Below are 26407 nucleotides of genomic sequence, written 5' to 3'. Positions count from 1 at the left end.
TTGATGGTTCTGATTAATCATACACTTCCTGGAGATGACGTGTGTTAAGAAAGAAAAGTGGGCATCTCTAGCTAAGTGACCAACTAAATCCAAGTGAATTTATATTAATATTGTAGAATGTTCTCTCCCTCAGATTTTACTCCCTTAACTTCCAGAGGAGGTCAAAGATAGCTAAAGTATTTTAGTAAAATGTTATTTATTGGTGCTTGCTTTTGTTGAATCCTACAATAAAAGATATGCACGTACCCCCGTATTTTGGTTTTGTTCTAAATCTTCTTCGTGTTTTGGTTTTAACAAAACCACGATCAAATGTTTTGGTTTTCCTCCCAGTATTTAAAGGGACTGGGGGGCCTATTCATCATCAAAGGCCGTATGGCCTCCGATGATGAAGTATTGAACTCGCTGCGAGGGATACTTAAGTATCAAACTCACAGTGGGGGGAACGTTACACCAGAGCAAATCATCATTGCTCTGGTGAGGGGACAGCTGGTCCGAAGAGCAGTTGTCCCCATGGTTAGTATTGCAGCTACTTTCTGTAGCTGCATTACTTACCTGCTCCCCGTCATCCCAGCTATGCATGCGTGACCTCAGGTCATGCATGCGCAAAGCCACCGGGGAGGTAGCGAGGAGGTGGTGGAGGGATCTGCTAGGATCCCTCTTCGCATTCCTGGAACTCCTTCCCATAGGAAGGAGCGGGGATCCGAGAACAAGCGCCATCTGAAGATGGCGCTTGTTCTCGTGAGCAATCTCTGAAAACTTTCAGTTTGCTGAATATCAGGGGGTCCTATCAGACCCTTGATGATGAATAACCCAGTAACCATTTCCGCATGGTTACCTGGCCATTTATCATCTGATGAATAGGCCCCTCTATCACATGCTAATTTGTACATTATCATTATGTAATTCCCCACCATTTTAGTTATGAGTCACATTAGAGGTGTAAACATTTTTTGCCAATTCTTTAAAGCCAGATCAGATGTCTGAATGTTTGTACCCTGGTGCACTGAATTGACTTATCATCATCACCAGAGGGTCTCTTGGAAAAGGTCAGTTTTTTCCTGGCAGCAGCATTTGCAGGACAACTTACTGTACTTGTCAGGAGCTCGTTGCATCTCTTAATATCTGTGTCAGCTGGAAAGAAAGACATTACATAAAACTTAAAACTAGGTAGAAGCATGGTTGCCTAAATGTACTGATCCAATTGCAAAATGTTGCAAACTCTTTGGTCCTGGCAAAGTTCAACATACTTGGCATAATTGCTTAGTTTCATCTCCACTATCAGCTTCTCTAGCAGCTTTTCCATTAGATTAATTAATGGTATGAGCTGACTCAGGCTGGCAGTGTCTGAACTGACTTCATTGGTTACAATTTCAAATGGTTTCAGTATCTTGCATGAAACAGACAGTATTCTCCACTGTGCTGGGCTAAGGTAACTTGCCCCTCCTCTCCCTATCTCATGGTTTGATATTGTTCCCGTTTCTCTAGTCGCTGAAGCATATAAAGGGTGGAATTCCATCTGGTTACTACCTCTTGTTTCAGTTGGTGGCATGGTAACTTATCCTGTTGTTGCAGCTACTGCAATCTTCTACATGTGATTGCTGAATATTGAAAATGCCCAGAAATTTTTCAGGCCAAACTTAGCATGTCCTGTAGGCACCTTTCAGTTTCAAGAATTCAGAAACCACCAAGTTTATTCTGTGCGCAAGACATGGTACATGTTTAAAATGACCCAGTTGTAATGCTCGTACAATGTTACTTGCATTATTGAAAATGACATATACTGAGGAAAGTAAGCCATTTTGCTTTTACATCCCTGAGTTTTTCCAATAGATTGACACCGGTATGCCTCTTAGTGAAGGTGGTGATACAGAGAGTAGTCTGCCTATGAATGAGCTGGCATTGGAATCAAGATGGAATTTGGTAGTAGGAACATAAGACTGCAAATAATTGTCTATAACCAGATGCTTTGACAGTGGATATTGGACCCAGACCTAATGTTAATATAGCCATCATGGCTTCAGTGATCCGCTCTGCAACAGGATGGTCGCTGCCATACTTGGTTCCTCTTGCAAATGCTTCTTTCCCAGTCAATTTTTGTTTGAAATGACTAATCTTCTTGGTGCCCTTCTGTGATGAAGATTCACCATCAGCAGCAGCAGCAGCCCCAGTGTGCAAGGATTTGTCTTGTGACTGCAGGAGGACTATCTCAGATCATTTTCTATGATGTTGGTACAGTAGCTGATGCTGGACGCTTGCTATTATTTTACATGATTTTTCAGATTTTAACATATTTTTTATTACATTTTTCAAAAAGATAAGGGTACAGAAAAAGACTGGTGAGACACAGTGGGAATCAGGCATAGAAAACACATAGATACAAGCATATACTTAATTGAGAATCATAAACCGTAATCAAAAGAAGTGACTCAGCAAAGGGAAGCAGTTCAAACATATAATGTATTACCGGGACCCTCAGTAGAATACACATGCCAGTTATACCACATCTTCAAAAGAGAATTAGCTGAAGAAGAATAGGGACAGGTTAGCGTCTCCATCAGAAAATTAGATTTAATTTTGGACACAATTAATGAAAGAGGAGGAGGTTTATCCTGCTTTTAGGATTGGGCGATAGCTGCCTTTGTAGCAATAGAATTTTTTTTTTAGGACAATTACTGCGCTAATGTGCATTTGATAAGCTTGATTTATCAATAATTATGAGAGATGGCAGAAATGAACAATATCAATCGGAACATATGTTTAAATGTCATAAATTTATTACCTCAGAAGCACATATATAAAAGAAATAATACACATACCAATCTGTAAAAAATCTCTAAAGTTTACATAACACAATTATTAGTAATGTTATTGTACCAGATAAAAGTTGAAATCAGTTAAAAATATCATAATATGCCTATATGGGCTATAACAAAGGGATAAACCCCTATTATCAGAATGGATTCCCAGATGGTCCTTGAAAGTCACTTAGGAGAAATTCAATATTGCTGGTGTATGATTGTAATAATTTGTTGTTGAAATACAGTAGTTACCAAGTCCTGGTTCGAACAATCACTCCAATGCCGGTGGTCCGTTTAGGGTAAATGAATGGTCCTTATACTCACAATGTGTATACCTGCTACGGCCACAGATAATATCCTGTCCATCTCTATGCAGGCTGAAGGGAAGAGACAAGCCAGCTCCGCATGTATCTGTATTGTGCATGGCCACAGAAATATCCCATCTATCTGTCTGCGGGCTGAAGGAATAAGATGAGCCGGCTCCATACGCACTTGTATTAGGTTTCCTGCTCCTCAGCAGGAAATTGATGTTGCTGAGTGCTGCGGGCTCCTGAATCAGCCTGCTCAGGAATAAACATGGATTGTCCATGTGGCAACAGTGTAACGGATCACTGTTAATTTGCTCCTACAATGTATCCAACGTCATCCGACCATCAACGGGGCTCAGTTTTGCAGGGTTCTTTGACGCGTTTTGCCTCTAACAACTGGAGGCTTTCTCAAAAAGTGTAGCAATAAAGATATAGCTTAGAATATATCTGTGATATAACGGGATAGTATCTGGAAATATATGCAAGAGAGCAATTTGCTTGGTCAACGACACCCTTGAACCTATAACCAGCCACATTAGATCTTCTACTTCAAACCATAGAGGCTGGATATTAAGACACCTCCAAAAGATATGCAGGGTTTCTCCCACTTGACCACATACCCCCAGCATAGCCTAGACTGTGAAGGTCAGATTTTTTGTAATCTTTGAGGGGTCAAATATGTGTTCAGGTACATTTCAATGTGAGGTATGCATTTAGACATTTCATATATTAAAATAAACAATTGTGATCAATCATCAGGATCTAAGCATATACTAAAATTTAATTCCCATCTGAGATGTGCCGATGTCTATAGTAGGGAATACCAGTATGATTTTCCATCTCTGCGAGGAAACATGAGAAGAGATACAGTATGGGTGGAACAGAACAAGTGGTAAAAATCAACAGATTGTATGAAATAATGGGATTGCAACTGAGCAAATGAGATAAGTGTATTATCAAAGTACAGTTCTAAATGCACTTAGTGACCCATGTAGATAAATTCAGGTGAGCAATGAGGTAGGCTAGACCATGTAAGGACAAGTTAGTGGAAGGGAGTTGGAAATGTTCCCTGAAACTGTTTGTTCCCTGAAACTGTTTGTCCCACACTTTAAGAATCATGTCGCCCTAGATGTGGATAGAGGGAGGATTCTGGAGCCAGCCAGTATCCAAATAAAATCATGTATTGGGAACTTGCCTATCATATAAACTTCCATAATAAACCAAGGTTTGGGACTAGACTTGCCAGACCAGTCACTAATTTGATTAATCAGACAGGAGAGTTTGTACAATTTTAAGTTCGGAAAAGCCATTTCCCCTTCTGATTTAGGCATTATAAGATATTTCTCTTATTATTCAGATATACTTATTGCGAATAGTGTGGAATCTATCGAGCCATGCGGAAGGGAGATTTCTGGGAATAGATAAAAACAGATATAAAAGTTTGGGAAGAAAAGACAATTTAACAGCAGTCATTCTACCCTACCAGGAAAAGTCATGATTTATCTAGTCTTTCATATAAAACAGTAAGCTGTTTCTAGTAAAGGTCCAGTAGCTGAGGGAGTGAGATTGCCAATAATACTTATATTGTGATCAAAGTGAGACCAATAATTGAGACAGGGCATTCAGTGGGAGTATTACAGTTTTGGACGTGTTTAATTTATAATATGAGGCAACAGCGTATTCATTCAATATCAAATGGATAGCCGGTAAAGAGGTTTCCGGATGTGTAATGAAGAGGAGGATGGCGTCTGTAAAAAGACAGATCCTATGTTATGTTGCATTACTTAAAGGGCCACTTACAGCTGTGGATGTACCAATGTGTTCTGCCAGGAGTTCTACTGCTATGGCAATAGGGAAGTCACAGGCTGACCACCAGAGTAGGGCTTACAGCTGGGTTTGTGCAGGTTGCAAAGGACTTTAGAATGTGCAGGAACTGGTCAAAGTAGCCCATACTCAATCCAGTGACGGGTGGGTCCCTCTAATCAGTATTTTCAGTAGCAGAGTTTTGGAGCTGCAGGAATCCTCCTACTCACACTATGGTATTCAAGCCACGTCCCCAAGATTTTGAAAAATAATTTGCATGACCTCACTGCAAATGACATAACAGGAAGTAGGTGCCTAGATAGTTAATGTCCCGGAGCACATGCATGCTATGGCGCTCCCCCAAAGTGTTCCAGGGAGGAGTCATGTAATTGGTTTGAGAATAATTGTGGTACCCCAGATCCTGGGTACCTAACCCTGCGAAGGAGTCCATATACTGTAGAAAAAAATGTGTGTGTGTGAAAATATAGAATGTAAATATTCATAGTGTGTTAGTCACTGTATTGGGGCTCCGAAACCCATAAGGAAAACTCAGAGCTATCTTAGCAGTCTTTGCAGTCAAAGATTGGTACAAAAGTTCCACTTCAGTGGCCATCATGAGGAATCCCTCAGTGAACTAGCTGATGCCAGGACTTCCAGAGGATAGCCGCAGTGCGTGAGCGCGGCGAGAAAAGCTTCCAGCATGCGGAGAGAAAGAGGCAGAGGTTATAAAAAGCTGCTCTTCCCCAATGGTCGGGCCGTCTGAGGTAGCGGTCTGCGCAGTGGAGCTGACCTGTGTCCCTGAGGTGACCGGTGGATGGGATGGGCGGCAGTGCTGTGTGACAGGACCGGAGTAACGGATATGCTCCTGTCAGCGGGACAATGCAACTTCCAGCATCTCTGGCAACAGCTAAAAAAGGGAGGTTTACTTTCCCTCCCAAGAGGTGGGCACGGCACCCTCTGACATTTCCGGCGCCTGGAGCTAGCGCTACACCGGAACCACCCTTCCTATGCCCCTGGAACTAGCTGAGAGATGAAAGCTAAATAATGCTGGACTGCTTGGTATTATTTTAGCAGATTTTGACAAAAATGCTGCATGAACGCGATGCAAATGAGGTAACAAGGAGGAGGTTCCTAGATGGTTAACGTCTCTACCTCTACTTACTTTGGCTTTACGCTACAAATGGCTTGACAATTATTGTCAAGATTTGGGTAACAATAATTCCACACATATGAGATGTTTTTTTCCATTTTATGCCCATGCATGACAATGTCCTTTTTATTATTACTGGCAAGAACTGCTGTGTCTGGTGGCTGAATTACTATGACACAAACAACATCCTCCTAATTTTTATTAGCTTATTCTTGCCCAACACATTCATCATCAACATCCTCATTAGAATCAGATACAAAAATATCCCCCTCATCATGTTGCACTTCCACAGTAGCAACCTTAATTCTTTGTCATCATCATTACTTTTACTGCTACTCATACTCACATTTGCAGAGGATTCAGAATTGGTGGAAGGAGGCTTCTCTATGATTACTGTGTCAGAAATGATAGACTCACACACAGCTCTTGCAGACACCCTTAGGGACAAATTTACTAAGAATTGAGTTTGGTCGAGTGTTGTTTTTTTAAACACTCTTTACTTCACCGAAACTCGGGTGAGTTTTCCGTTTTTCAACTCGCAAATTTACTAAGAAGTGAGTTTAGCTGAAAATGAGTGTCCGATGGTGAAGTACAGTAGATCGAGATTTCTTCCCCTAGTTGCGAGTTTAGATGAGATTACTCATCCAAGATTGCAGTATTTTCTCTCTGCAAACTCACCTGAACAAATAGAAAGTATTGTGGTCGCTCAAAACAGCTTAATGATATTGCCAGGTGCTTGTAAAGGGTGGGGTTTACACTGAACCAGAGAAAAAAAGGGATATTCCCTCCAGCACACTGCAGCAATATTGGCAAAAATACTTGAATCCTACATGATAACAGAATTCAGAGGTATTAGTTGCATACATTTGCAAATATATGATTAAGCACCGGGCCAATGTCAAGGCTCCTCTATACTGGTGTCCCTAACATTAAGGGGTTCATGTCCGAGGCGCAAGGCACCCCCGAAAGAACCCAGCCAAGGACCATTCCCAGGGCATCACACGAAAATGGAAGAAAGGTGCTAGTGAAGTGTAAAGTATAGATGTGTAAAGATAAATTAATAAGTGTTAATATAATAAGAAAAAATTAAAATGACATAGATAATAAACAAACAAATCGAAAAGTGATGAAAAGGTATCTATGTGAATGAAGTGGTGATGCCCTGAAAAAGTCCCAGCAAGAATAACTCTGGGAGCCCCACGAGCAAACGCTCACCCCAAAATAATTATTGCTACCAAATAGTAGCACCCACTCTGGGTCATATAATTACAATTAATGTACTGCATGATAACAGCACATATATAAGCCGAGAGTTGACTTACCGAGGAGGTACCCCAGAAACCTCCAAATGGCACTATAAGGACCAGCACATCCTCCCAATGCTGGCTCCCTTCATGCCTCTCAGAATTACAAATAGAAAGTATGGTGGTCGCTCAAATCAGCTTAATGATATTGCCCAGGTGCTTGTAATGGGTGGGGTTTACACTGAGCCAGAGAAAAAAAGGGATATTCCCTCCAGCACACTGCAGCAATATTGGCAAAAATACTTGAATCCTACATGATAACAGAATTCAGAGGTATTAGTTGCATACATTTGCAAATATATGATTAAGCACCGGGCCAACGTCAAGGCTCCTCTATACCAGCATCCCTAACATTAAGGGGTTCACATCCGAGGCGCAAGGCACCCCAAAAGAATCCAGCCAAGGACCATTCCCAGGGTATCACAGGAAAATGGAAGAAAGGTGATGGTGAAGTGTAAAGTATTTACACATTTTTGTGAAGGAAATTCAACACATCCCATCAATCTGTACAAAAAGTTATGCGTTCACTGTGGCCTATCATCCAGAGGGATAAGGAGCTACGGGACCTAAAACAAATGGAAGTCATGTCGTGTTTGAAGAGAGGCAGAAATATTAGGGACTGGCTAATTAAAGCGGACATAACTGACTTTTTGAGTGCCAGAGTACCTGGCGTGTCCAAAACTGGTGGATGTTACAAATGCACTGGATGCATGACGTGCAGACATATGACAGCAGGAAAACATTTCTATCATCCGCACACTGGAAGATGCTATACCATCAGACATGCATGAGCAGCTATGTTATTTATATAGTTAAATGTCTGTGCGGCTTGTGTTATAAAGGTAAGATCATGCGTACCTTTAGGGAACGCATGGCATTGCACAGGTTTGCCATTAGGGCAGCTCTCAATGGGAAGCCATCAGAACAGCCCATAGCAAGGCATTTCGCAGAACAGAAACACAGCCTGTCTAGTTTCAAACACATGATTATAGATCATATACCGGATAACCCGCGAGGAGGGGACAGACATAAAAAGCTCTTACAAATAGAATCCAAATGGATTTTCATGTTGGACACTGTGAAACCAAGAGGTTTAAATGATCATCTGGCTCTCAATGTCTTTCTCTAGTTGCAATATCTTATTAAGGGACACAGGAATGGTAAACATTGCTTTGCATTTATTGTATTTATGGAGACTATGTACAATTAATGTACCATATGAGAATAAGATGGAGTACATAGATTATTTCTGATACCAGTATGTACATATCTCCAACATCTCTGCTATCTGCACTAGAAATAATATTGAGCTCTATTAGATATATGATCATCTTGTACATGTATCAATATGGGATAGGCTATCCAATATATACAGTTGGGTTGATATATCGTTATAATATTTTTATGTGTACAGTTATGTAAACAGGGGGGATTCATGTTTGAGGGACGCTGGTGAGTAACCTTGCCAACAGAGGCGGTGCCAGGGACATACCTTCCGGATGCACACCGGAAGTCCTGCGGGCGCTTGCCGACGGAGCTGGTGGTGATCCCAGCGTCTCACTAATCACTTGGGCTATTTAAAGTAAGATGGATTTACTATGTATTATTCCTGATGAAGGGTTCAAATATACTCGAAACGTTGAAATCTCTGTTGTGGAATCTGAGTTCTTTTAAAAAATCCGACGACTGCCGCTGCAAATGGATATGTGTTGATTGGGTTTTTAACTGCTGGCACCACGGTCTTTCCAATTCCATTAAAGGGTGTGCCGACCTCATGGGACTTGTGTGTAAATATATATATACAATCATGTGCATAAATATTGGGACATTGACAGAATTTTCATATTTTGGCCTCTATTCACCACCACAATGGCTTTGAAATGAAACAAACAAGATGTGCTTTAACTGCAGACTTTCCGATTTAATTTGAGGGTAATTACATCCAAATCAGGTGAACGGTGTAGGAATTACAACGGTTTCTATATGTGCCTCCCACTTTTTAAGGGGCCAAAAGTAATGGGACTATCAACTCAAAAGCTATTTCATGGACAGGTGTGGGCTATTGCCTCGTTATTTCATTATCAATTAAGCAGGTAAAAGGTCTGGAGTTGATTCTAGGTGTGACATTTGCATTTGGAATCAGTTGCTGTCGACTCTCAATATGAGATCCAAAGAGCTGTCACTATCAGTGAAGCAAGCCATCATTAGGCTGAAAAATCAAAACAAACCCATCAGAGAGATAGCAAAAACATTAGGTGTGGCCAAATCAACTGTTTGGAACATTCTTAAAAAGAAAAACCGCACCGGAGAGCTCAGCAACACCAAAAGACCCGGAAGACCACGGAAAACAACTGTGGTGGATGATAGAATAATTATTTCCCTGGTGAAGAAAAACCCCTACACAACAGTTGGCCAAATCAAGAACACTCTCCAGGAGGTAGGTGTATATGTGTCAAAGTCAACAATCAAGAGAAGACTTCACAAGAGTGAATATAGAGGGTTCACCACAAGATGTAAACCATTGGTGAGCCACAAAAACAGGAAGACCAGATTAGAGTTTGCCAAACAACATCTAAAAAAGCCATTACAGTTCTGAAACAACATCCTATGGACAGATGAGACAAAGATCAATTTGTACCAGAGTGATGGGAAGAGAAGAGTATGGAGAAGGAAAGGAACTGCTCATGATCCAAAACATACCACCTCATCAGTGAAGCATGGTGGTGGTAGTGTCATGGCGTGTGCATGTATGGCTGCCAATGGAACTGGTTCCCTTGTATTTATTGATGATGTGACTGCTGACAAAAGCAGCAGAATTGATTCTAAAGTGTTTCAGGCAATATTATATGCTCATATTTAGTCAAATGCTTCAGAACTCATTGGACGGCGCTTCACAGTGCAGATGGACAATGACCCGAAGCATACTGCAAAAGCAACCAAAGAGTTTTTTAAGGCTAAAAAGTGGAATGTTATGCAATGGCCAAGTCAATCCCCTGACCTGAATCCGATTGAGCATGCATTTCACTTGATGAAGACAAAACTGAAGGGAAAATGCCCCAAGAACAAGCAGGAACTGAAGACATTTGCAGTATAGGCCTGGCAGAGCATCACCAGGGATGAAACCCAGCGTCTGGTGATGTCTATGCATTCCAGACTTCAGGCTGTAATTGCCTGCAAAGGATTTGCAACAAAGTATTGAAAAGTGAACGTTAGATTTAGGATTGTTTAGTTTGTCCCATTACATTTGGCCCCTTAAAAAGTGGGAGGCACATATAGAAACCGTTGTAATTCCTACACCGTTCACCTGATTTGGATGTAATTACCCTCAAATTAAATCTGAAAGTCTGCAGTTAAAGCACATCTTGTTTGTTTCATTTCAAACCATTGTGGTGGTGAATAGAGGCCAAAATATGTCAATGTCCCAATATTTATGCACCTGACTGTACATATATATATATATATATATATATATATATACATATACACGAATTTTGCAGTTTTTACCTTAATATAATGTAAACGTCTGAATAAAATATTATGTTACCTCAAAAGTTGTAAATATATGAATTATGCATATATTGTACCTCACTCTATACCTATGTCTTTGTCTATGTATCCATATAATGTGTACTGCATATATGCAGCCATCCATCTGAGAGTGATAATTGACAGGCTGTGGCCTGTTGGGAGGTGGAGCAGGGGTGTTCCCGAGCAGTTTTCCCAGAAACTAGGGCGTGTTGCTCCCATTTTCCATGTGGGACGAAGCCAATGTCTGCATCAGTGGACAGAGATTTCCTGGCCTGGCAAGCTACCAGGACCCCGTCAGGTTGCGGTAAGCTTCACCTACCCCAGCCTGGCCAAAGGGGCAACCAATGATCGCAATGGTGATCCTAGGCTGCGACCTCGATTTCAGCGCTGGGATCGCAGATGCAGAAATGAGGTGTCTGTTTCCTCCAGACACTTGCTGCTGCATTTGCATTTTAGGTAGACGGTTGTGTGAGGTTCTGCAAATCCATCCAACTCTGATTCAGGTCCATAGTCTTCTCTATCCTACCTCCCGTTCGGTAATATAAATAAGGGGTTGGTAATGCCTGTAGAAAAGATAATTAAAAACAAATAATAAAAGTAAATAAAATGAATCATTGTTGCACTGCACCTTAGGCATTTCGCTAGGTTGCTGCTTGGCACATACAGCCCTACATGCAGAAACAAATCATTCACATACAAGGGACTTTTAGCAGCAATATACGTTTAGCTCACAAAACCTGTCCCAGAATCTGACACTGTGTCATATGCTACACAGCCCGGCTCCTGTACAGGAATACTGTCCCACCACCTGCTCTTTATAATATTATTTTAAAAGTCTTTGCCTTAAGTAGTGTAGGACTGGAGGCCCCAGTTCAGCTTACACCATATCCCCAAGAGAGAGAAAACTAGGAAGACAAATATCCATATGGGGAAGTCTTTTAGTAGAAAACACATATAAATCTTTCACTATCCCTCCAACAGAAGGTTTCCCGAATATGTGCATTCAAAGAAGGTCTTTCTTTCCCTGTTACTATGACATTGTGGGACAGGTCTCCCTCATTTCCAAACATGTGTTAGACAAATAAACATGTCTGCAGTACCAGCTGGAATAGTCATCCAAACTCCCATATAAATAAGGTGATTTCTTTCAAAGACAGCGTCCTTTGATGGGAAGGTCAGTATCCTCCAAATGAATAGGGTAAGCCCAGTAGCTACTGATCGTGTAGAGAAACATTATACACTGGAGGTTGCATTGTTCCCACATTTTCTAATTTGTCAAATATAATTAATTCACTGACCAGGTGGCATTTGTTTCAATGCTTTCATGGGGTTTCTGCTCTATGTTGTGGTAAAAATTACATATTCTCATATCCGTAGGTTTAAATGCTGATTTGTCAAAACTGTGTTGTATTTTTTTTTTAACTACAGCCAATTCCCGCAGATTGTGAACCTGGGATCGTAGTATCCAGATAATGCCGCTAGAAGGGTACCAGTGAGGATGCAAAAACATAATCATTGTGTTGCTTTTGGATAATGGAATTGTTAGAGGGCAGTCTCCCCTTCTCTGTGCAGTGACCCTCCTGGGATGACGTCACTGAGGCGTCACTGAGCATGTGCGACTCGGAACACACTTCTATGTAGAGTGTCACTGTATTGCACACATGTTATAAAGAGCAATAAATGAGGCTAAATTAAACAAAAGTCACCATTCCTAAAAGTAAGTGAAGAGATTGTTTTTCACTTACTTTTGAAGGAATGAAGTATCAGACTGCTCAGGAGGAGATGTACTAAAGCCTTGGAGATTGGTAAAGTGATAGAGATTTAGGGGTCTATGTACTAAGATCTGGAGAGAAACATAAACCCCAAAGTACCAACCAATCAGCTCCTAACTGCCATTTATCAAACACAGCTTGTAAAATGACAGTTAGGAGCTGATTGGTGGGTACTTTATCGCTCTCCACTTTATCACTCTCCAAGGCTTAGTACATCTGCGCCTGATTCATTATAAAGGTAACTCAGGAGATATCACGGACCTTAACGATGGGGCTCACCATCTCCCTAGCACGGTGACCTATATTCATCATACTCTGAAAACATATCATTTTTGAAGTATGATTTCAGGAAATTACATCATCTTCACATGGGATGGAAATCTGGTTACCGAGGAGGGACCCATTTGGATCTTTCCACCTCCTCTGGTTCTTCACCCCCCCTACCCCACCCCGGGAATGTGCATGTGTGAATTCAGTATTGGGAAGTGGATATGCTTGAAATGTGCTTGAAGTACAGTAGGCACACTTTACACCTAAAAACAGAATTTTGGATGCACAGATTTAGTGGTTCGTAACATACCCTTACAGACTTTCAGCATAGGTGTATCTATAATTGTTGCAGAATGTGCTGTGCACACTGACCTCTGAGTCTATAGGTGCACACCCTGCACCTATAGACTATACTTACCTCTCCATCAATGCTGCAGAAATCACTAGAAAAACTTGCAATAATTAGAATACAAAGTCATTGGTGATGGTACTTTGTCAATTCATTCATGTTCGCTACGTTGGGTGTAAAGACTATGGTGCCTATTAATAATTACATTTTTGCGGAAAATCTTCTGAAAGTGTCTGTTTTCAGAGGAATTATGCATTAAGGGCCTGATTCAGCATGGATCGCAATTGCAACCGCGTACGCAGATCGGGTGATGGGGCGTACTGCGCATGCATATGCACCGCGGTGCGTGTGGGAAGGACAGCATTGGGATCGCACTGCAATCATGTACGCAGATAGAAAGCCATCGCAGAGTGAGTGACAGGACATCAGTATTTGGGGGTGGTGACGGGGGAGTGGTTGGAGAAATGCAGGCGTGCCAGTCCGTTTGAACACCGTTGCAAGGGCGTGCATAAAATAGCCACTGTGATGGTACACGCAGCTTGAGTAATCACTGTGTGGGACAAGGTTAACAATTTCTGAGTAAGGTCAGAGCTGCTGTAATTGTGCATGAGGGTGCGATGGACTGCAAGGTGTTACGGATGTGAGAAAGCGGTAGTGGGCGTCTCTATGCTGGCTGAGCGGTTGCAAACATTAGCATATTTTTGCAGCAGAACTGCACGCGTAATTCCAGCTGCGATCTCAATAGCTATCTATGCTGAATTAGGCCCTAAGGGCCTGATTCAGACCCGGTCGCAAGCGCTGAGCGCTCGCAACCCGGTCGATGGTGGCCCAGAGCGCACCAAAGGGGGCGTGCTGTCGATGTTGAGTGACAGCACGCCCCCTTTGGTGGGCGGGCCGGGGGGGTGGCTGCCCAGACGGAGGCGTTCCCATGAGAATGCCTACCATCTGGGGGCTGCTCCACTGACATCACAAGTGATGTCAGTGGGAGAGCTTTCGGCTTTGTTAGAGCCGAAAGCTCTCTGGGGCTTGCGGCCACGAGACCCTACCACAAGGGTCTCATCTGAAGCCCGATGGTCGTGATGGTCTTGACCATCGCGACTATCATCCTGGTCGTTCGCATTAGCTGTGGGTGGCAACCCACAGCAATGCGAGCGGCCAGGAGGCCGCTCCATAAAAAAAAAGACGCCCTGATTCAGAGCGAGCGCTCTGTCAGAGCGTCCGGCTCTGAATCAGGGCCTAAGTTTCCCTGTGATGTATTAAGAGGGTACCACAGTAGATATCTACTTTTGATTGCAAATGCAGTCCTCATAGAAGTCAATGGGGACTGCAATATGGCCAAAATCATCAAGTTTGTTTCCCAATAGCTAACGCTATGCCATTGTAGCCTATAGGCTAAATTTCAGAGAGTGACTCTTTGGATCCATGGCAGGAATAGTCACTTTTACAGGAGTGGCTGGGCAGCTGTGCATGTGTGTAGCTCTGCCGGGTCATATAGATGATCACTTTACTATTTGCTTCTCAGGGTTAGGCTCTTATTGAAGCCTTGGTCCCTGCATTATTTTAATACATTGCATCAATAATTAACTTCATATTACTGTGATATGCAGTGAAAAGAGATTATAAGAGGTTGACCAGTTAGACTAAAATTCTTTTGTGTGACTTTTTACCTTCAAATGCGTCTTATACACACAGGGATATGAAAAGGATGCACATGCAGCTTCTGCTGATTAAAATGATATGCGGCATGCCTATATTTTGTGAGCGACTGTGGGTGTATCTGCATGCAAAATGCTACGTTACAGTGTCAGCGGCTGTAACACTGTAACATAGCGTTTTGCATGCAGATACACCCGCAGTCGCACACAGAACACAGACATGCTGCATATTATTTTAATCAGCAGAAGTTGCTTGTGCTGCATATTCACATCACTAGGCAAATAATACGCATTGTAATGTTAAACGTTGTATGAAAAGACGCTCAGCACTACCGAGTCCAACGGAGCTCCCACGTTATGTGTAGCGTGACTTGCAGGACAGATGTATGTGGACACACCTGTACGTGGGAATATATTACGTCACAGTATGAAATACCAGTGCAAACATAAAGTGTTCACACAGGCAAAGCAGAATGTAGGCTATAACTGGCTAGTTGATCTTGTAGAAGACACCAGCAGATAAATACAGGCAATGGTGCACAAATAGTGTAATTACATGTACCCATTTTGTACTTTCACAATTAGAAGATCACAGAGGGGAACTACTCTAAGCAAAAGTGCTGCATGACCTCTTTGAGCAGCAATGTTGCAACTGGAGTCAAAGAGGTCGCCTCGTGGCCCAGGCTTTGACCACAATCTACTTACATGTGATACCTCACTACTACAGACTGTCAAAATTACTATTTTTCTCTTTATTTACTGTTGAAAATTCAAAAAGTTTACCTACACTTGAGGGGACAGATATGTCATACCATGGCTGCACCATAGGTGGTGCAACCAGTGAAACTACTGAGGGTTTAATAGTGTGGCGGCAACACAATTTCTGCCAAGGCGGCACCTTTCTTAATCTTACTGCTTGGAGTGGCAATGGGTCATCTTTAGGTCACTTCCGGCGCTCACATTCCTGCCCCCTGTCTTGTCTTCTGAGACTTTGTGACATCAAGTGACTCTGACACATAGGACCTCATTCAGAGTCGATCGTAAGCGGCCACTCGGTCGTAGGGGAAAGGGGCCGAATATGCAAATGAAGCAATCGCAAGTTGCGTCGCTAAGATGGGATCGTTAGCTGAACGAGCGAGTGTAAGAAGCGACCGTAAGACTAAACATACACCCCCTTCTCGATCACAACACACATCATCTCCGGGGTTATAAGGATTAATCGCGACCATCGGGACCCATCGGAGCTGATCGCAGAGCTTAAGGCTGACCATACCCTCTCTTAAGCACTACGATCTAGCCAGTGTAATAACCACCCATGTCACGTGTGCCATGACACTACTTTGTTAATTATGCACTCCCATTAAACTCCATTCGCATAGTCAGGAACGCCTCCGTTCGGATCTCCACTCCCCCGTTCACAAGCACCTTCCCCTGTTACCACCCACAAACGGCTCATTCTGTTATTCAAAATAACGACCTGGCTGTGTTCAAGGAGAGAGAAATTTCCGATCGCAACAGCTAGTTTGCGCACGCGCATTGCGAATCTTACGCATGCACAGTTTACAGAACATCGCTAGGTACAACCGAGCGGCTGCTTACGACCGACTCTGAATGAGGTCCTTAATCTCAGAATAGAAAATTGTGATATTGGATGTACCAATCAGGTATGGCAGAAAACATGGAACTGGGCTGTGACTTAGCATTCTCACAAATTCAAAGTTCAATGTGGTTGTGCTCACGTATACTGTATGCTCTCCATGCAGAAGTGAATTTTTTCTGTACATATTCCTATTGAGTAATGTACTATACGCTTGAGTTACTTCTAAATCTGTATCAGCCCCTATAGGTTAAAAAAATTATTAGATGAACATTTGAGTTTTTCTCTAATATTTTTATATTATGAAGTCACATACATAAATAGGTTACTCAGCACACACCCTGGATTAAAGGCAAATATTTGTCTGATCATTTTTGTCAATATATAGGGGAATCGGTATGATATACCGCTGGACGGGATGCCAGTGGTCAGAAGACCAACAGTGGCAACCTGATCTTCAAAATCCCTACAGAGGCCAGTAAGTACCCTAACCCTCCTTCTCTCCCCCCTAACCCTAACCCTCCTTTGGTGGTGCCTAACCCTAACCCCCCCTTCCCACACCCTAAACCAAACCCTCCCAGGTGCCTAACCCTAACCCCCTCTCCCATCAGCCTAACCCAGCCCTAACTCACCCTGGGGGGTCCCTAATCCTATCCCCCATCCCCAGGCTAACGCAGTACACTTACCTTCAGGGTGCCGGCGTCCGGGATGCAGACGTCGGTATCTTGATCCCGTCAGGATCACTGCATCAGCCTCCTGACGGGCATTGGGATTTCGGTGCTGGTATACCAACATCCAGCATCCCATCTGCTGGCATCTTAAATGCATCCCCATATAGGGGCTGATGCCGAACTTGAGTATTTCTATGTGTTGCAACATTAATGTTCCCGATTGGATAATGATAAAAATTAGGCCACACACCCTTCCACCTAAACCTACATTATTCAAGGTCCGTCCCCATTCATGATAAACCATCAGGGGCGCCGAGAGGGGGGGGAGTGGGTACAGATTACCCGACACCACCCCCCCCTCCCTCACAGCAGCCCAGCACACAGCGTGTGCTGAGCTGCAGTTGGAGACTGTTCGTGGCTGCTGAGCAGCAGCCACAGCAGTCTCCTATGCCTGTACGGGGTAGCGATCACACTGATCGCGCCCCCCCTGGCTTTGCGCCGGGCTGAGGGGGCTCAGAGCGCCCCCCTCCCCGGCGCTGCAAATCTTTTTTATTTATTTTTTTCGGCAAGGGGGCATGGCCACGCCTCCCACGATTAGGCCATGCCCCCTATTACTGGGGCCCGCCTTGGCTCTTGGCGGCCCTGTAAACCATGCTTATTTAGGGAGCTGAAAATCAAGAGCTCCCTGCAAAAGTTGCACAGGTACAGGACAACTGAAGACAGCAGAACTTTGGACATTCTCTATAAGGACTTTGGGCTCTATTTACTACAATCCGCATTTGTAATGCAGATTGTAGTGTGATATTACCGACTGAATTTGCATTGTGAATTCAGCCAATATCACCGGGATTTACTACAAATCCCTTGCAGGGACAGAGCTTGCGATAAAGCTCTGGACCTCATTCAGAGTCGGTCGAAGCGGCCGCACGGTCGTACGCCACCGATGTTCGCTATACTGCGCATGCGTACAGTTCGCAATGCGCGTGTGCAAACTAGCCGCTACGATCACAAATTTCTCTCTCCTTGAACACAGCCAGGTCGTTAGTTTGAGTGACAGATTGAGGCGTTTGTGGGTGGTAACAGGGGAAGGTGCTTGAAAACGGGGGAGTGGAGATCCGAACGCAGGCGTGCCTAATTATGCGGACGGGGTTTTGTGGGAGTGCATACGGTTTATGGGAGTGCATAATTAACAAAGTAGCGTCATGGCACATGTGATATGGGAGGTTTTTACACTGACATGATCGTAGAGCTTAAGAGAGGGTATGGTCAACCTTAAGCTCTACGACCAGTTTCGATGGTTGCCGATGGTCTCGATTAATCCTTATATACCCGGAGATGACGTGCAATGCGTACGAGAAGGGGAAGTATTTTTTGGTCTGCCGACCGCTTCCTCCCCTTGGTCGGCCAACTACCGATCCGAACTTAGGGACGCAACTTGCGAGGGAATCATTTGCATATATGGCCCTTTTTTCGCGTACGACCGTGCGGCCGCTTCGACCGACTCTGAATGAGGTCCTCTGTCCCTGCAAAACCCCTCCGCACACTTATCATGGTATTTTTGCAAAAAATATCGTGACAAGTGCCGACGCATGCGCCAACCGACCATCGCTAAACCCGCCCCTGATGCTAAGCCCCACCCCCCGTGATCGCTGACCCCCCCTTAACTACACTTACCTGCAGTCATCGGTGCTCCGGTGATGTTCTCCGTGGCTCTGACATCCCATACTGCACTGGGACCCGGTCAGGTGACGACCGGGCCCCAGTGCAAGATGGGAGACCAGCTGACCGGAGGGAGGACATCATCCAGAGCCTTGATCACCGGTCCCTGGACTCAAGTAAGTTTTTTTTTTACTTCTTTTTTTTAGCAGTGATCAGCGTGTGGTCTGTTTAGGCCACACAGCTGATCACTGGGGCCGGCTCCGGGCTCTGCTCTGCCCGTTAGAGCAGAGCAGGAGTCCGGTAAATGGGGGAGACCCTGGATAACGCCACCTCCAGGTGGCGTTATTATCACAGGGCTTTCCCTGGTATTTTTTCACAATTTATTTTTAGTAACTTTGGCCAGATCACATTTCCCATTACAATTATGGGAAATGCGATCTGCTTACTAAAAATAAGTGATAATTAGGGCTTTGAGTAGAATTTTACGAATTCTACTCCAATTGCCCTGTAGTAACTTTAGACGATACTAAAATAATGTGAAAAGGGTGTGAAAACACCCTTTTTCACTTTATTTTAGTAAAAATAATGTTAATAAATAGAGCCCTTTGTCAGCTTTGAGCAATTCTTAATGGAAGTGAGGTTGTTTTTTTCTCTTTTATGTTCATATAAGTTGGTGACTTATTATCGACCGTTGCAGCTTGGAAGTGCAGCGTCAGAGGTTTGATTTTTTGTGTTTGTCATTATTTCCCTTTAACACTTCCCTGTAAAAATTTACTGAGGTGTTTTTTACAAATTTGATGTCCATATTGTTTTTTTTTTTTGTCACATTCAACAAAAGCCTGCTACAGTAACTTACCTACAAACTAGGGATGTGCAGGCTCGGATAGGTTCGAGTTTGCACGTGGAGTTCGGATTTTTCCCTCCAAAAAAACGGAACTCAGAACGAGGCAAAACGTCATCTTACATGGACGAACATCATCATTCCTGGTCTTTTGTCCAGGAATGATGATGTTCGTCCATGTAAGATGGCGTTTTGCCTCGTTCTGAGTTCCGTTTTTTTGGAGGGAAAAATCCGAACTCCACGTGCAAACTCGAACCTATCCGAGCCTGCACATCCCTACTACAAACAATGCAAAAGAGGTTTCACATAGCCATTAACATTGTACAGTACAGTATATGTGCATATTTATGACAAACTTCTCATCACATCCACACCTATCCTTGCTATAGAAGACTGCATAAACCATACAGCAGACATGAAAAATAAAGTCAATAAATGAATGTGTATAAAGCTTGTTGTTGATTTCCTTAAAGTACGCACAAATAATAATTAGCTTGGTGGTGTTTAGATGGTCTAACTACCCAGGCTATGGGGTATATTTACTAAAGTAAGATTCTAGCTATTCTCTTCTAGAAGGTGCTAGTTAAATTTTAAGTAGAATCTGATTGGTTGCTATGGGCAACATCTCCACTTCTAAAAACTCTCTATTTAGTAAATATACCCCTAAATGTCTTTGTTATTAGAGGTCACTCCAGAACTGACGCTTTTAGGAGTAAAAAAATCTATATATATTACATAATGAAAATACTTTTTCATTCTTGTCAGCATCTGACACACAAATAATAAATAGCTCTAGTCCTACTGAACAATTAGAGTTATAGTTTAACCAATCAATTGCAGTAACTTTCTGCAAATCATAGTTAGCGAGAATTGCTGCCATCATTACTACTGGGAAAAGTCTCCACTTAAAGTTACAATGATTAATTTCCACTTAACCATAAATTAAGACATTGTGTGGGTGGCAAGTGTAGCTTACTGTGATACTTGTTATTACAGCAATAACCCATGGCCAGAGTCAATACCAAAGTGAGACTACACATAGTAGCTGAATAATTAATCTAAACTAGAGTATTCTCCAGAGACATGCAAGTTTAGTTAAAGGTCTGGAATCTCTGGATCATTGGCCCTAATGAAAATATATACTTAGAATTTCCATTTAATACCCTATGGCTAAACATCATTTAGTGGACTTCACCCCACAGTTTAGGTGAATTGGGGATACAAATCTTGGGTGTAGGGGATCAAAGTGAAGGGTATGTATGTACAACAAGTTTAAAAGACTCTAGGGAGCTCTAGTCCTAGTTCAGGGCATCCATGTATAATATTTTGGTCATATTTTGGTCATATGTTCAGCCAAACCCATCCATATGGCTATAGGGGGGAATTCAATTAGCAGCTGTACTTTAGTGCCAGCTAATTGAGTCCCTGGGCCATTTCAATTAGTCACAAAGCCGGTATTTATCAGGGCTAATCGAGGGAGGCGAGGTCATGCCCCCCTTAGAAAATAAAAAACTATTTGCCGTGGCGCTGTGAGCCCTTCAGGTAGAGGCAAAACGGGAGGCAGGGGGGAGGGGCAATCAGTGTGATCGCTCCCCCTATCCCTGCTCAGGCAGAGGAGAGAGACTCCCTGGTCCTACGGCAGTGTGTTCTGGGCTGCTGACAGGTAAAGTATCGGACATTTCTTTTAAAGGAGCTCAGCAGGCTCTGAAAAAAAATCCCAGATAACTGTCTGTTTTCGGGCAGGCGCTGGCACTAACACATAGGATCCGTGAAGTTATCACGGATCCTATGTGTATTCGCCCCAAAACAGATCTATTCTAAGGTGAATAAAATAGAATCTAATTGAATTGCCCAAAGGCAATTCAAGCGTTAAAATCCCGTTTTACCCGCCCAAAAAATTATCGGGTCTATTTAATTTCCCCCTTAATCTTGCCTAGTGGAAGACTGAAGTTATGCTGGCAGAAACATTAACAATAGGAACACAGAGTTTTCTGATTAACGGATCTACTTGTTGAGGATGGAGAGTGCTCCATATTGGAGCACTCTCCATCCATGCTCCATATTGGATACTCCAGGTGCACTCCATGCTCCATATTGGATACTCCAGGCATACTTTAATCCCTTACCAAGATGGCCGCCATCTGTAGTTCTATGCATGCACAGTGCCATCTTATCACTGTGTTAGAGTGCCACAGTGGAAGATGGAGTGAAGATCTGCTATTACTGCATTCCACAAAAGCCACTACCGATATAGAGTCGCTGGTTCCGCTACATCACAGTATCGCTACCCACATACAGTCACCATCTGGTGAGCTGTATGTCTCCACTCCGCACAAGCTCCCCTCCATAACCAGTCTGAGTGTGTATAACTGTGAGTATAGCTGTAATACCACATTGCTATCAAATAAACCACCCTACTGGTTATGTACTGGGCTGTTCGTTGTTTCAGGGCATTTGCTGGTGTGTACATACACTCTACCATACCATCGCCACCTGTACACACACATTCCAACACTACTAGCACTTTGTGCAGAACTTGTAGCAGGACTGGACTGTCAATATGCTGTTATGCACTATGTCTGGCTGGGACTAGACTGTTTATCCTGGCAACCAGAGAAAATGTTCAAATGATGGACATGAGTGACAGTTATACTGTGCATTAGTGGCTTCTGTACTGGGATAAACACTCAGGTATTCTTCCCCCAGAAGAAGGTCCGCTATCTCCTTTTACTCATGTGGATAAAAATCCAGTAGTAGAAATATCATTGAACAGAGGGTTATCTTTATAGAGCGGTCAATGAGATGAGAAATGAGATGTAGGACAGATCTCTGCCGCTTCTCTCCATACAAAATGTGTTGTGGGTGTCAACTGGGTGAACACACAGAAGAGAAACTACGTGGACGCACAACCTTAGAACCACCCCTATCATTAATTTAAAGTTTTCTATTTCTTTCCTATAAAACCCCTGCACCACTTTTTGCTTGAGCAACATGACCTTGCTTGCATACCTGGCCATGCCCCCCTTTTAGCACCCTGGTCCATGATATGTGGCTGAATCTGAGTGGCACGCAAAGTGGCTGTAATTGCAAGCAGCCACGGAAGTCTGATTTGCTACCTTTCGCTTCTGCAGTGGACTGTGTGTGCAAGCTGAAACCTGTGCTTCCCATTGATTTTACTTCAGCTTCCGCAACTGTCATCATTAGTAGTGGCAACTGCACCAGCTCCATGCTAGGTCCATGAGAGCCATCAAACACAGGCTTCGCTTCCCCCTACACACAGCTTAGAAGCACACAGACCTTTTGATACACGCTCACAACACTCCCATGGCACTCCCACAAGTCAGGGTGGTTGTATGTGATCAAATGATCATCGCCAAGTTCAAGTCCTGATTTTGCAAAAAGACAGATCTGGCCAAAATATGCAAAAATGCCTCAGTTCACTCCTGCACATGTACTGTAAGCAAACACTCATCCTTGAAAAGAGATCCTTTCCACTCAGTCAGGTCTTGGGCCTCTAGTCCTAGTAAATTTTGCACAGGGTGTAATTTATGGGGCATAGATTTAGGGAGATGATGAGTAAACTTATTGGGATAGCTGCCTTATTCACCTTACTACAGGTTAAGATCCCAATATACACACAGAATGCATTTATGTGTTATATACACCTTATACACAGCCTGCAAGTCGTTTTACACAATATTTTCAATAATTTTATAGCTCAAGGAAAGTTTGTGTACACAATGAATTTCATTTATGTTTCATATACACCTTATACACAGCCAGAAGGTAATTTTATACAATATTTTTAATAATTTGTGCCTTAGGCAAAGTTTGTGTACATTGAACCATCAAAAATCAAAGGTTTCATTATCTCAGTCATGCCAAAATTATTCTGTATTTAGAAATATTCCATATTTCGGAATATTTGGATATGGGAGACTCAACCAGTATTAGTAAAATCCATAAAAACAATATTTTGCTGTACAGTATGCTACAATGTATCGAAATGAGTAGGCAGGGTGGAACAAAAAAGACATAAATATGCAGCTGTAAGCCAATGTGCTTAATGCTGGGTACACTGAACGGGCGATATATATCTGTAGTGCATCAGTGGGTGTGTAACTGTGTACAGACAATATGTCTGTAACAGACGTTCACATACATATCGCTTCTGTCCTACAGCACAGCCGATGCCGACATATCTTGCAGATATGTATAGAACACGTCTGGTTATGTTTATGGGCGACCTGCCGACCGGCCAAACACTTGCTGCAGGAGCCCGCCGGTGACTGACATCTTAACTGGGCACTTACCAATCGTAAGATAGGTCGGCAGGTCATTGGCCTAGTGTGTACCCAGCTTAAAAAAAGATGAATATAAAATTAATAATATTTATATTATTTTATATTAAATATTATAATATAATATTACATAAATATTAGAGATGTTTGGTTCGGTTCTCCAGAAATCCGAATCCACCCGAATTTCATGAATCCGGCTAAATTCGAGTCACGGTTCTGATCTCCTGAGGAGATCCGGGTAAATCCGAGCCACGGTTCTCATCTACTGAGGAGATTAGGATAAATCCGGGTCACGGTTCTGATCTGTTTGCAGTTCGGAATTCGGATTTGAAATAGGAATTTCGGATTTGAAATCGGAATTTTGGATTTGAAATCGGAATTTCGGGTTTTGGATTGCATAAATAACATGATTTTAGCTGTTTTTAAAACTTTTTATCTATTTTTTTTTTTTAAATCCAGATCCAAAACCAAAACATTATCTATTTATTTTGCAAAACCAAATCCAGATCCGAAACCTTGAAGGAGATACAGATCTAAAACCAAAACACATCCCTAATAAATATGTGTTACTTAACATAATGTCCTAGGGGATTATTTGTCAAATAGCAATTTTTAAAAATCGACAATCTTCAGAATTTGAAGACGATTATTAAAATGTCTTTTTTATTAAAGGCAAAAAACTCCAGGCCAGCCTTTAACACATTTGCTGTGTTTAAGTGGGGAGGTTTACTAATTGTCAGTTTTGTATGCAGTTTGCAAACCTCCACACATTGCATGTGGTTTTCAGATCCAGACTGCAAGACTTACTACTAGTGCCCATTACATGCTGGTATTGTAGTTCTAGTTACATAAGAGCATGCACTATATTATCCTAGAACCCAGGGTACCTATTCAGCATTGGGCTGGTAATATTGTGATTGTGGTTATAACCTGGCAATTTGAAATAATGATAACCGTTTTGGCCTCAAGTAAATTGAAGCAGCTTACAACCAATACATCAAAACTCAGGAAAACATGTATTTTGGCAAAACTGCTGCTTATTAAATCTCTCCCTTAGTGTCTGTTATAGAAAGCAATGGATACAGGAATACTCTGATTGGTTGTATTCATTATAGCCCAAATGTCTGTGTTTTTTATATTGGATGAGTATGAAGGACAGAATGTTACTTATATTTGTATCTAACATGAAACAATGACCATTATTGGTAATTGTTATTGGTATATTTTACATCGCTAGGACACCTTCTAAGTACCCAAGTTTCCAGATATTAAAAACAAATCAAAAGCCAATGATTTACTAGCAGAAGGACACTTAAGACCCAAGGGGAACCGTATGATTAGTGGAGCAGTCAAAGCTGAATACTGAACAGATGCAACGGGAAGCAGACATTCTGAACAGACAAACATCACAGTACAGGTCTGAAACTGTCTAACAAAATAAATCATAGTAATGACAGCAAGAACTCTGGGAAAATGTACAACCGTGTCATGAAGACACAATAAAATAGTCAATTTAATTTACAAGTAGTATAATTTCTAAAACCTACAAATCAAAATGTACAATACAAATCACTAAGGGCGGGATGTAATAACACAAAACTGCAGTTTTCGGAGGTGTGAGTGCATTCCCATATGTATCAAGCTCTGGACAGCAAAAATTTCTAAAGACTGCACCCGGTAGGCAACGCCATCTATAGATGACATTGCCTTATAGAAGCCAATAGGATCTCTCCCAGTGGCTCCTGTGGCTCGCCAACAAATGCACAATAGGACTCCGGGGTTATAAACCCAGAAGTCCTCACACCGCAAAGGACAGCTCTTATCAGGAAAGCTGTCCTTTGTAGTTTTAATTATAAAACTATTTGCATACTGGGTTAATAAAAGCCGTATGCATGCGGTGAGTGGCGGGATGTATTGCATTCAAAATGTGATGCTTGACACATCCTAAGTAATCAAGTATGAAAATTAAAAATAGTATATACTGTACTGTAAAGTATACTCAACATGTCAGAGGACAGCATGTAATATCTGACATAAATGATTATTCCAGGATTCTTTAAAACAATAAAAATTAGATTACCAAAGCCAGAAATTAGTTTGTTTTGAACGTCAGTGAACGTCCAACAATGTGAGTTCCCGCATGGACGATAATGATATCTATGGTCACCCGTACATGCAGGCCAACTAGGACGATTTCATCACGATTTGTGGCAGGATGACTTCACTTAAAGATATCTATCATAGATATCTTTCAGTGTGTACACCCAATATTGTTTGTCCTACACTACAGAAAAGTTAAAGGGAAATTGTTCAGAGATATCTTTGGTTGTGCAAATCGTACCGTGTGTACCCAGCTCTAGACAAATATCAAAATTTAGTAGAGAATGGGCTCAAACAGAAA

The sequence above is a fragment of the Taudactylus pleione genome, unplaced genomic scaffold, assembly GCF_031769625.1.
Source record: "Taudactylus pleione unplaced genomic scaffold, aTauple2 ptg000016l, whole genome shotgun sequence".
Classification (NCBI taxonomy): domain Eukaryota; kingdom Metazoa; phylum Chordata; class Amphibia; order Anura; family Myobatrachidae; genus Taudactylus; species Taudactylus pleione.
The sequence above is the reverse complement of the archived record's forward strand: the minus strand, read 5'-3'. Positions refer to the sequence as shown.